This window comes from Bison bison, unplaced genomic scaffold, assembly GCF_000754665.1.
Source record: "Bison bison bison isolate TAMUID 2011002044 unplaced genomic scaffold, Bison_UMD1.0 scf7180017864254, whole genome shotgun sequence".
Lineage (NCBI taxonomy): Eukaryota > Metazoa > Chordata > Mammalia > Artiodactyla > Bovidae > Bison > Bison bison.
Window position 1 is genome coordinate 8595781 of NW_011494826.1, and position 14163 is coordinate 8609943.

Here is a 14163-nt window from a genome sequence, read left to right on the forward strand (position 1 = left end):
TTTAAACAGAAAAGTGTTTAAGATAAGGATGAATTTATAAAGAAATGATTGCATCCTTATGTTTTAATGCGACGCTAAAGTCTCCTTAAAATTATTAAGTAGCACTTTCAAAGATATTCAGATGGGTTGATAAATGGGGAAAAATAGTTCCCCTGATTTCAGGATAATATAGTCCACTGGCCTGAGAAGATATAAAAATATTATGACAGTTATAAGAAGCCTTTGTTATTACGTTATCAGTAGGAAAAAAGAGATCGGTGGTATAAGCAGAGAGCACAGAAATATTTAAAATATTGTTAGAGCTTAACATCTGAGAAACTAGAAGCAATATAGGAGTAGGTAGAGGAATTAGTAAGAAATGCTACACGGTTAAATGTATAATGTGAAAGTGATTTGATATAGATACAGACACTAAAATCCACACCCAACTTCAGAAATGTCTAAACAAAAATGAATTATGCTTAGCTCTTTCATTAGGCTCTGGTGGCTCAGATGGTAAAGAATCTGCCTGCAGTGCAGGAGACCCATGTTCAATCCCTGGGTCAGGAAGATCCCCTGGGGAAGGAAATGGCAACCCCCTCCAGTGTTGTTGCCTGGAGAACCCCATGGACAAAGGAGCCTGGTGGGCTACAGTCCATGGGGTCGCAAAGAGTTGGACATGACTGAACAACTAACACACAAACAAGAACTCTTTAATATAAGTATAGGAAAATTGAAGTGCTTATTATCCAACCTACTGAAAAAACACTCAGAGAAATTGAGGACATTGAAGGTAAGGAAACTAGTTTGTTATGTAGCAATTTAGAACAAGATGTAATAAAATAAATATAAAAGGCAAAATGTAGAGTATGGAATAGAACAAATGTTTGATAAGTATTTACTATAAAATATGTAAATTATGGCTATAATCCAGGGTTCACATAAAGATTTATAGTCAAAGTAACTGAGCAGATGCTTTAAAGACGAAATGGCAAGTTTTTCCCTTAAACAGCCAGAGAGTATTTTAGTCTTTGTGGAACCAGAGTCACTGGCACAACTGCTAGACTCTGCCAGGGTTACACAAACACAGCCACAGAGGACAATGAGCAAAGCAAGTGGCATCCCAATAAAACTTTATTTATGAGAATAACAATGTGAATTTCATGATGTTCATGTATTGTGAAATATTACTCTTTGGGTGCCTCAACTATTCTTAGTTCTTCTTAGAAAAAGAGATGCAAAAAGGCAGAATGATTGTCTGAGGAGGCCTTACAAATAGCTGAGAAAAAAAGAGAAGCTAAAGGCAAAGGATAAAAGGAAAGATATACCCATCTGAATGCAGAGTTCCAAAGCCTTCCTAAGTGAATGATGCAAAGAGATGGAGGAAAACAATAGAATGGGAAAGACTAAAAATTTCTTCAAGAAAATTAGGGATACCAAGGGAATATTTCAAGTGAAGATGGGTACAATAAAGGACAGAAATGGTTTGTGACCTAACAGAAGCAGAAGATATTAAGAAGAGATGGCAAGAATACACAGAAGAACTATGCAAAAAAGATCTTAATGACCTAGATAACCACGATGGTGTAATCACTCACCCAGAGCCAGATATCTTGGAGTGTGAAGTCAAGTGGGCCTTAGGAGGCATCACCATAAACAAAGCTAGTGGAGGTGATGGAATTCCAGCTGAGCTATTTCAAATCCTAAAAGATGATGCTGTTAAAGTGCTGCACTCAATATTCCAGCAAAATTTGGAAAACTCAGCAGTGGCCAGAGGACCGGAAGAGGTCAGTTTTCATTCCAATCCCAAAGAAGAGCAATGCCAAAGAATGTTCAAACTACCGCACAATTGCACTCATTTCACATGTAGTAAAGTAATGCTCCAAGTTCTCCAAGCAAGGCTTCAATAGTATGTGAACAGAGAATTTCCAGATGTTCGAGCTGGATTTAGAAAAGGCAGAGGAACCAGAGATCAAATTGCCATCTGATGGATCATAGGAAAAGCAAGAGAAGTCCAGAAAAACATCTACTTCTGCTTCATTGGCTACACCAAAGCCTTTGACTGTGTGGATCACAACAAACTGTGAAAAAATTCTTTAAGAAATGGGAATACCAGACCGCCTTACCCATCTGCTGAGAAACCTGTATGCAGGTCAAGAAGCAACAGTTAGAACTGGACATGGAACAATGGACTGGTTCCAAATTGGGAAAGGAGTATGTCAAGGCTGTATATTGTCACCCTGCTTATTTAACTTATACGCAGAGTACATCATGTGAAATGCCGGGCTGGATGAAGCACAAGTTGGAATCAAGATTGCAGGAGAAATATCAATAACCTCAGATATGCAGATGACATCACCCCTTATGACAGAAAGCGAAAAGGAACTAGAAAGCCTCTTGATGAAGGTGAAAGAGGAGAATGAAAAAGCTGGCTTAAAACTCAACATTCAAAAATCAAAGATCATGGCATCCGGTCCCATCACTTCATGGCAAATAGATGGGGAAACAATGGAAACAGTGAAAGACTATTTTCTTGGGCTGCAAAATCACTGCAGTTGGTCACTTCAGCCACTAAATTAAAAGACGCTGGCTCCTTGGAAGAAACGCTATGACAAACCTAAACAGCATATTAAAAAGCAGAGACATTACTTTACCAACAAAGGTCCGTGTAGTCTAAGCTATGGTTTTTCCAGTAGTCATGTATGGATGTGAGTGTTGGACCATAAAGAAGGTTGAGCACTGACTGATGCTTTTTGAATGGTGGTATTGGAGAAGACTCCTGAGAGTCCCTTGGACTGCAAGGAGATTCAACGGGTCCATCCTAAAGGCAATCAGTCCTGAATATTCATTGGAAGGACTGATGCTGAAGCTCAAGCTCCAATACTTTGGCCACCTGATGTTCAGAGCTGACTCATTAGAAAAGACCCTGATCTTGGGAAAGATGAGGGCAGGAGGAGAAGGGGATGACAGAGGATGAGATGCTTGGATGTTATCACTGACTCAATGGACATGAGTTTGAGCAAACTTCAGGAGATGGTGAAGTACAGAGAAGCCTGGCGTGCTGCAGTCCATGGGGTTGCAAAGAGTTAGATAGAACTGAACGACTGAACAACAACAAAAATTCTTAGTTTACAGACTGTGAAGAACCCGGCAGCCTGCTGCCTCCTGGATTTGTCCTCAAAGTAGAATATCAGCCCCTGAATTGCTCAGCGCATTTTCTTGAAACAATAGCCTCAAGAGCTCCTCTGTGAGAAAAGAATGCTTTTTAGGAAGCATTCCTCCAAATGTATTTAGGAAGTCCTGGGAACTGTATTACCTTCTGGGAAATATACAATGAACATTCATGTTTCAAAGGCTTTGACAAGTCCCACAGGGAGAAATCTGCTCAACTTCAGCCAACTCAGGGATGCCTCAACTCATTTGACCATAGTACACCCTTTTGTTTCAAGTCTTCAACCTTATGTGGCCTTTTGCATGATTTGGCCCTTGCTGTCTCTCAGAGGGCACTTCTGGCCTCTTTTTTCCTTGTGAACTAGATATTCCAGCCACACAGACCTCCTTGTAATGTTTAACCACCACAGGGGTTCATTTCTGCCTTGCGTGTTCTGCTGTCCCCTCTGCCCAAGAAGTTCTGCTGCCAGACGGAGCCCCCGAAGGCTGTCCTTCTTGTTCAGTTCTCAGCTCTATGTCTCTTTTACGGTAAAGCCTCCTCTGATGAAATTCTGAAAAGGATGCTTCCAGCATCCCTGATCATGGGATTCAGTCTTTGTTCTTCACTTGGTGTTATATGAAGTCCTCTGTCTTTGTTCGTATACCATCTCCTCGCAGCAAGGAGAGCTCCATGAGAGCAGGAACCTTGCCCCTCCTATCCTGATTACATCATCCTGTCCCAAGAAGTATTATCTATCTGCACATAAAATGCATGCAATATAATTTCATTCAGAGATGGAGAAAGATAGAGAGGGAGAGGGAGTGGGATAAAGTATTTCACGGATCGTTTCACATTTTGGGAAATACTGTTTTGTGCAGAAGAAAATGCAAATGATAAATTATCACTTGAAAAGATCCACAGTTTCACTTGCAGTTGCAATGCAAATTAATACAACTTAAAGTTTACATTGCAGCTCAAAGTTTATTCTAAACAACACGTGTAATTACACGTTTCTGTAAAGGGGTCCATTTAACTTTCCTGGGCATACAGGTAAATTTCAATAAAAACTATAAAATTGCTTTTATTCTGATATTTTGGGGAACACACCTCATAGAAATAATATAAAGAAGAAAACTTTTTTTTAAAGAAATTGATATCAACATTGGTTATAATATAAGAGATTGGAAATAGTGTTTCTATGGTTGTTAAAAATGACAATAATATAAATTACATCAGTACTTGGACTTCCTTATTGAGCAATATCAAATGAAAATAGCAGAACAGAAAATATATGTCCTTCAATTACACAAATGTAAAACATGCACATACCCACTGAATGTAGTTAGACAAGAAATTGCAATAAAACAAGTTAAATTTCATGTTTATTGCTGTCTCTTCTCTGTAAGGTTAAAACATTGACAAAAAAGAAGAGATTGGAGTTTGTCTTCACCAAGGAGAGGAAGCCAGTTCTGTACCTGCTTTAATTTGTCTGAGGCTAAAGAGAAAAAACTTCAATATCCTGAATTAAAGGTGGCAAAATTTGTCCTGTTTAGACTTGCCAGGTGAATCTGAGCCTGTGGTCCCAAAGGCAATTCTCACCTAACTCACTTGGCTATCCTCTGAGTCCTTTGAGAAGCAGAAGGTTACTATGTACTATGAAATATTTGCATTAGATAGAAAGCTTTGGTGTAAATTACATGAAAGACACTAGTTCTAATATCTTGAATTTATCAGCTTTTTTCTGTTGTTTTAAATGGTTAACAAACACATGCTATTAAAAACTTTCAAAAACGAAAATTTTCCCAGGCTTGGCCATGCCAAGATTAGCTAATGGCCAAGAGGCCAAGAGCCCTGCCCCCTATTTGGAGGGTGCTCTCTGGTCCCAGTGCAGTCTGGAGTGAATACCAAAGCACCCAGTTGAGTGTTTTATAGCCTAGACTGTCTGATCCACAGTAAGAAGATCCATTGGTGTGTACATGAGCCCCATGGATGAGCATTGGTTGGAGGAGAACTGTTATGTAATTATAGCATCCAGAGAGTCAGACGCATGACCTAGCCTAGCCTAATAGTTTGCACTTGGAAGTGGGAGTCATAAGGATAGTGAGAATTAATTAATGTTTATGAAGACATGTCCAGATCCATGGGAGAAAAGCACTGTAAAAAGGCGGTACATTAATGTGTTCTGGAAAATTATTATTTTTTGAAGTAGGTTTAGAGCTGATTGGGCAGAAATATGATTTCAAAGTAACATTCATTTTAATTCTTTTATAAGTTTTGGGCAAATCCTTTTCTCATTTTATGTCATGTCTGTTTGGGATATAGTGAATATTTTGCCAGCATACAAATTTGAAGAATTAGGATTTGACAGGGCTTATGTAAAACATTGCCATCCTTCTCATCAATAAATAAAATTGTCCAATTCCTATATGTCATTTTACAACTTCTTTTTGGTATGCAGAATATTCAAATATAGTTTTTGTAAAATATATTGATTTATGATCCAGGAATATTTTTCTTTACCAAAGTATAGAGAAACATAGTGGCTTGGCATACTTGAATTATTCAAATAGGAGGCATAAAAAATTAAAACATGATATAAAAATATATTTTAAATGTTATCAATTGAAAATTATTTATCATTTTAATGTAGCTAGCTAATCCTTTGTGCTTTCTTTTAAGAAGGTTATTTGAACATAAAAGACAGAAACTATGGTTAAAGTTACAAAGTTCAAATAAAATTACATACAATATTTGTAATGTCACTGCCCCACCCACAAGGCATAGTGTACAAAAACATTTTCCATTTAGTATATTACCTGTAATTGTTACTATAACATGAGAATCAATTATTAACTGATACGTACTTTTATTGGGCTTCCCAGGGGTGTTGGTAAAGAATCTGCCTGCCAATGCAGGAGACACGGAGATGTGGGTTTGATCCCTGGGCCAGGCAGATCCCCTGGAGCAGGAAATGGCAACCACTCCAGTGTTCTTGCCTGGAGAATCCCATGGAAGAGTTGCCTGGTGGATTGCAGCCCATGAGATTGCAGAGAGTTGGACACAACTGAGCAGCAGGCAGCAGCAGCATTAGGCATTGAGGTGGCATCATGCTATTTAATTTATTAGGTTGGTGCAAACATAATTGTGGTTTCAGACTGTGAATTTTAAATCATTATAACTAGGCTCAAACACATCTTTATTAATCAGAATAGAAACCATTACAATCAACACATTTTTGTCAATGAGAAATAAGTTTATTCCTGTAGTGTAAAAATCCATGTTTCAGGGTTTGATGAACTCTTGGAGAGTATTTTCTGCCTCCTGCTGGTTGTGGAAGCATTTTCCCTGCAAAAAGTTGATGAGGTTCTTGAAGAAGTGGTAGTTCGTAAGAAGTGGCAAAAGGTCAGGTGAAGATGGCAGATGAGGCAAAACTTTATAGCCCAACTCCTTCAACTTTTAAAGCGTTGGTTGTATGACACATGAGGTTCAGGCACTGTCATTGAGAAGAATTGGGCCCTTTCTGTTGAGAAATGCCAGCTGCGGGCATTGCAGTTTCTGGTGTATCTCCATCTTCTGAGCATACTTCTCAGATGGAATGGTTTTGCCAGGATTTAGAAAGCTATAGTGGATCAGACCGGCAGCAGACCACCAAAGAGTGATCATGACCTTTCTTTGGTGCAAATTTGGCTTTAGGAAGTGCTTTGGAGCTTCTTTTAGGTTCAGTCACTGAGCTGGTTACATAGCACATTCATTAGTATGTTCATTTAGTTCATTCTGAGCCAAATGCGCTGTTGATCTTGAGAGTTGTCTCTGCTGCTTTACGACCTGTTTGGAACTCGAATAAGAGAATCAGTCAAATTTGCTTTTTGTCTAACATCATTTCCATAATCTAAAATATCTATAAGACAAATAGCAAGTAATAAGTCATTAGCAAAAAAAAAATATAAAGCAAGAAATGTGCATTAAATATGATGTTATACATGTGTGATGTATAACATAACTACATTTACTTAATAATGTATTCCAATATCAAATGGCGAAGTTCAACAATCAAAACCACAACCACTTTTGCACCAACCTAAATAGAATAATTGTTTTCTTTAATATTTGAGAATAATCCTTCTGTGTAATTAAAAGACATGCTTAGAATGTCCTTAATATGACACTATAATTATCTTTTAACAAATGCTTAACTCAGCAGTTCATTCATAAGTGTTTCACTAGGCTAAACACATACATTAGCAGACCTACAAAGGAAACTTACTCATGTGCCAGAGACTACAAATAAACATTTTAGTGCTGACTTTTAATTTTGATTACATTTGATTTGAATTACTTGATGGCTCGTTATTCTTCTTTCTCAGGTTGTCAACCTGTCTCGTCTTTAAGTTACATTTTCGATATAAAACTCTACCTAGTTTGTTAACCTCAGGAAATACGAAGTCATTATAAATGGATCACAGATTCTTTGTAAAGTGATTGATCTGGAAAGAGGCAAAGAATACTTTACTTACAAATTTACTGTATTCCATTGTTTCATATGGAATAGAACATTAATCTACAATATTTATAGTTTTCAAAATGGAAGCTATCATTTTGAGCAGTATCATTGGAATGCCTCTAAACGCAGTTAGGCCAGGTTACCAAGAAGTCCTATGAAGACAGTGTGGGTATGTTAAGGGTGAAATCAGAACAGCCTGAGGAAGGAAAAGATCAACCAAGAAGAAAAGCTAAAATGGGATTTGATTTGATGAGGAAAGCTAATTTGTAGTTAGAAATCAAAGTTACTTATTTTTCATTTTAGATTTTTATATTAATCAAGTGTGAACTGGAAGCAGGACAGATAATATATATGATGAGAGGAAGAAAACCCAACTGGCATGAAGAAGAAAGGACTGGGTCATTGATCCAGCAGCGAGCAAATCTACAGATTCTGAAAATTAACACCCATGGGTGAAGAACTCGGTAAAATAATGACAAAGTATGGAACAAGCATCCTGAGGAATTCAGAGGTGACTGACAAGATGCCTAAAAGTGAGAAGTGTTGGTTGCTCAGTCGTGTCCAACTCTTTGTGACCCCATGGACTGTACCCCACCAGGCTCCTCTGCCTATGGAATGCTCTAGGCAAGAATACTGGAGTGTATAGCCATTCCCTTCTCCAGAGGATCTTCCCAATCCAGAAATCAAACCCAGGTCTTCTACATTATGGGCAGATTCTTTACCATCTGAGCTATCAGGAAGGTCCTTGATAAGATGCCTAAATAAAAGAATAAATGCATTTTTTAAAAAGAGACTTAATACCTTGCAAATTTAATATGAGGAAACCCTCAAGGTTATCACACATTTCCTTAAATATGAGCTTTCATAGAGCCAGTGAAATTTAAACTAGACCTTGAAGGTTGATAGTTGGATCCTTTCAGTAGTTCCTGACCTGCTGTATCCCACATGGACTTTGAGGCAGTTTTCCCTGAGTCCTCGACTTATGCTGCTTTTCTCTATGAATTTTGTCTCCAGGTTCCCTATGGGACTAAAATACTACTGAATTATTAGGGCAGTCATCTGTGCCTGTGCCACAGAGGGAAAAATCACTGATTTTGTAACCTGATACTTTGACCTTGCCCCAGAGCGGACAATGCTGTAACCAACTTGGCTAACCAGTCACAGACCTAAGTAGATGAGCTTGGTTGACTGAGGGGAAGCAATAAATTATGTTTGTATTGACCTTAGTAAACCTTTTAATTCTTTCCCACATGATATAGTTCTCAACAAATTGGGAAAATATGGCCTCGAGTCTAGGTAAGTGCCCAACTGCAGATCAATGGCCAGGACCTGCCATTGACACAGGACAATTTTTGAGGCTCAGTTTTGAGCCTGTGTCCTCAAAGACTTTTATCACTTTTATCACTGGTATGGACTGGTAGGTGCTTAAACACCAGGCCAGTTCCTCCCCAGGGCATCAGGAGGATTTTGACCTTGTGTTCCCTACAACGGTGGGAGGGAGGGGATGTGGCCCCTGCCCCATTAGGGAGGAAACATTACTCCAAGTGTGTTGGGTGGAGGTCAGAGCTGACATGAGGAGCCTGAAGTTTACTATTGCATTTCTTCTAGCAGCTGATCTCTCAGAGAAGAAAAAACAGGACCCCACTTGCCCCCTTGCATCATTCATTTGGCTGCAACTTGAGTGGAAATCTTCCTGAGATGCCCTGGGATTTTTTTTTCTATTCACTAATAAGTTGCTTCCATCTGTCTCTCTTAATGACAAAGGGGAATACACCAAACACTCACATGGCTTCCAGGTTGGAAAGTCTATACAATTTGTAGAAAACTCACTCCCTCATTCACTCAACACCTAGTTGTTAAGTAACTCCCACTGAGTGTCACCCCTGTGCTAGGTGCTGGGCCTACAGGATAAGTTTCAGCCTTTGCTGTGGAGGAACTTCCAGCCTCTTTGGTGACATGTATATATGTAATTACTGTATTCATTTCCTAGAGCTGCCATAACAAACCATCGCAGTGGTTTAAATGACACAAATTTAGTTTCTCATAGTTCTGGAATGTAGAAGCCCAAGATCCAGGTATTGGTGGATCTGGTCTCTGAGGCCTCTCTCCTTTGTTTGCAGGGGCACCTCGCTGTGTCTGTACATGGTCTTTCCTCTGTGTGCATGTGCATCCATCTGTTTCTATGTGTCTGAATTTCCTCTGTTTATAGGGACACCCACCAGATCTGTTGTTTGCTTAGTCGCAAAAGTCATGTCTGACTCTTTTGCAACCCCGTGGACTATAGCCCTTCAGGCTCCTCTGTCCATGGGATTTTCCAGGCAAGAATACAGGAGTGGGTTGCCATTTCCTTCTCCAGGAGATCTTCCCAAACCAGGGATAAAACTCCTGTCTTTTGCATTGCAGTGGATTCTTTACCACTGAGCCACATGGGAAGCCCCGCAGACTGGATTAGGGCCTACCATAATGGCTTCCTTTAAATTCAATCACCTCTCTAAAGGCCCTATCTCCAAATACAGTCACACTCTGTGGTATTGGGGGGTGGGGTTTCATCACATGGATTTAGGGAAACACCTTCAGCCCATAAAAATGACCCAATGGTGAGAAAAGCATTAATAGAGGTAAGAAAATATTTATGTGAGCTCAGATGATGTCTTGGGATCAGGACAAACATCAATTCTCAATATTACTAGAGTATAAAGCAGGTGTCACTGTGACAATTCATAGGTGAAATTAGGTCTCTGGTCATGATCATATGATGAGCATCATGTTTTGCTGTTGCTGCGTCGCTTCAGTCGTGTCCGACTCTGTGCGACTCCATGGACTGCAGCTTACCAGGCTTCTCCGTCCATGGGATTCTCCAGGCAAGAACACTGGAGTGGGTTGCCATTTCCTTCTCCAATGCATGAAAGTGGAAAGTGAAAGTGAAGTCGCTCAGTCATGTCTGACTCTTATCGACTCCATGGACTGCAGCCTACCAGGCTCTTCCATCCATGGGATTTTCCAGGCAAGAGTACTGGATTGGTTTTCCATTGCCTTCTCCCAGCATCGTGTTTAAAAAGTTCTAAATCTGAATGTCTTTAAGGTGGTATAAACATTGCCTTTCTTCCACATTTACAGTCCTGTACCTGTTTTGTCCCTCGAGGTATTCAAGTTTGCAATCCCTGGCTAAATTCATAAGGAAGAAGAGAAATATTTTCTCAGCTCTATGATTTCCTTACTATCTCGTAATTTTCCAGGACCTTTAGCCCACATAGAGTCAGTAAACTATATTATTATAATCCAAACAATTATTTAATCTACTCCTCCTTTTCTCCCCCTCTTCACTTAATTCTTCCCCTAGAACTTATTTCTTTAAAAGACTTTCCTATTATCACAAAACTGAATAATCTCCATTCTCAGTTATTTTAAAATTACACATGGTTGTGAATTGACTATAACCAAGACCTACTTTATGTAATCTTTTAGCATTCAGATCCACTACCGACAGGAAACCTTTCTTGATATCCTGGTTCTAGTAACAGTGAGATAGAATGTGACTGGCTAAGGAAAAAGTTGGTTTAAAGCTCAACATTCAGAAAATGAAGATCATGGCATCCGGTCCCATCACTTCATGGGAAATAGATGGGGAAACAGTGGAAACAGTGTCAGACTTTATTTTGGGGGGCTCCAAAATCACTGCAGATGGTGATTGCAGCCATGAAATTAAAAGATGCTTATTCCTTGGAAGGAAAGTTATGACCAACCTAGATAGCATATTGAAAAGCAGAGACATTACTTTGCAAACAAACGTCCGTCTAGTCAAGGCTATGGTTTTTCCAGTGGTCATGTATGGATGTGAGAGTTGGACTGTGAAGAAGGCTGAGTGCCGAAGAATTGATGCTTTTGAACTGTGGTGTTGGAGAAGACTCTTGAGAGTCCCTTGGACTGCAAGGAGATCCAACCAGTCCATTCTAAAGGAGATCAGTCCTGGGTGTTCATTGGAAGGACTGATGCTAAAGCTGAAACTCCAGTACTTTGGCCACCTCATTGCAAAGAGTTGACTCATTGGAAAAGACTCTGATGCTGGGAGGGATTGGGGACAGGAGGAGAAGGGGATGACAGAGGATGAGATGGCTGGATGGCATCACAGACTCAATGGACATGAGTCTGAGTGAACTCCGGGAGTTGGTGATGGACAGGGAGGCCTGGCATGCTGCGATTCATGGGGTCGCAAAGAGTTGGACACGACTGAGCAACTGAACTGAACTGAATTCATTTCTACTAGCAGTTGGTAGGTTTATGGTATGGAAGAAGTCGGTGAGTTTCTGTATAAAGAAAGGGTAAGTAGGAGAAAATAATGTCATATACCTTTATCATCTTGATTTTGCCTATTAATATTTCTAGGATGATTTAGAAGTAACATTTTTTCAAGCCAAAGCAATGAAAATAAAAACATTCTATGTAAAATGAAAAAAAAAAAAAAGAAGTGAAGAGTTTCAGTAGTAATCAAAGAAATGCAAATAAAGTAAATGAGCTATCACAAAGGGACTTCTCAGTTTGGTAATGATGTACAGGTTGTGATTTCCTGTATTTGCAAGAATGTGGAAAGATGGGCATTTAATTATACATTATAAATGAGATGTATATTGGTACAATTTCTGGACACAGCTTGATCCTAGATGACCAAAATTTAAAATTTCACATCTAGGAATTTCTCAGGTACAGATACAGTTATATAAATCACCATAGCATTGGAAAGAACTGGAGAATAATGGGAGACCTAAATATCTATCAGTAAAGGATGGATCAAAATCATTACTGGGCATACAGATAATGGAACTCTATGCTGGTACTATAAAGAATGAGTTATTGCTATAGTCACTGTCTGGAAAGATGTTACAGACAATACTGTTTTATAGCTTAAAAAAAGCCGTTTTGAAAACTATGTAAGACAATTCCATTAATATTAAATTGTGTGTATCTTTGTGTGTTTGTGTACATGGAGAGATGCTGTGACAATGTTCGGATATACAGGTATAAGGAAACCTTTGGGAAGCAGAAGAGATTAAGAAGAGGTGGGCAGAATACACAGAAATACACAAAAAATGTCTTAATGACCTGGATAACCACGAAGTTGTGATCACTTACCTCGAACCAGACATCCTGGAGTGTGAAGTTAAGTGGGCCTTAAGAAGCATTACTACGAACAAAGCTAGTAGAGGTGATGGAATTCCAGCTGAGCTATTTCAAACCCTAAAAGATGATGCTATGAAAGTGCTGCACTCAATTTGCCAGAAAATTTGGAAAACTCAACAGTGGCTATAGGACTGGAAAAGGTCAGTTTTCATTCCAATCCCAAAGAAAGGCAGTGTTACAGAATGTTCAAGCTACCATACAATAAATAGACCTACCTCCTGTGTGCTGCTGCTGCTGCTAAGTTGCTTCAGTCGTGTCCGACTCTGTGCGACCCCATAGACAGCAGCCCACTAGGCTCCTCTGTCCCTGGGATTCTCCAGGCAAGGACACTGGAGTGTAATCCCTCTTTAAAATCATATCTTTGTTCTGTAATATTTTGAAGTCATTTAAACATTATATATAAATGGTCTTAAATATATTTTATTAGGCTACCCAAAATTAGTAAATAAAACATACAAAGTAGAGACCAACTTCAAAAATCTTACACCTGAAAAAAATCATCTAAAGGTAGAATCCTAAATATAACACCAAAGAAATGGAATTATACCAGCCCAGATAGGGCTGGATCTGACAAAGACATTTATATACACAGGTGTGAAGTTGTTCTGCTATTTCAATTAGATAAAAAATATTTGGACTAGAAATATGATTTAATCAGGGCTATAATCTTATCAAATTGAAGATTCTGCTCTTTGTCCCATTAATTGTTTTTGTGTACATGACCTTTCATAGACTTTTCACAGGGGGAAGAAAAACTTGCAGTCCAGAGAGTTTTAAAAAATTGGAAGTAGGTGAGCGATTTCACTTAAAATATTGTTAAATTAGCAGGTTTCTAAGACTTGCAGTGACAAATGAAGTCCATAGAGTAATTTTTATTTCAGTTCAGTTCAGTTCAGTCGCTCAGTCATGTCCGACTCTGTGACCCCATGAATCGAAGCACACCAGGCCTCCCTGTCCATCACCAACTCCCGGAGTTCACTCAGACTCACGTCCATCAAGTCAGTGATGCCATCCAGCCATCTCATCCTCTGTCGTCCCCTTCTCCTCCTGCCCCCAATCCCTCCCAGCATCAGAGTCTTTTCCAATGAGTCAACTCTTCACATCAGGTGGCCAAAGTACTGCAGTTTCAGCTTTAGCATCAGTCCTTCCAAAGAAATCCTAGGGCTGATCTCCTTCAGAATGGACTGGTTGGATCTCCTTGCAGTCCAAGGGACTCTCAAGAGTCTTCTCCAACACCACAGTTCAAAAGCATCAATTCTTTGGCACTCAGCTTTCTTCACAGTCCAACTCTCACATCCATACATGACCACTGGAAAAACCATAGCCTTGACTAGACAGACCTTTGTTGGCAAAGTAA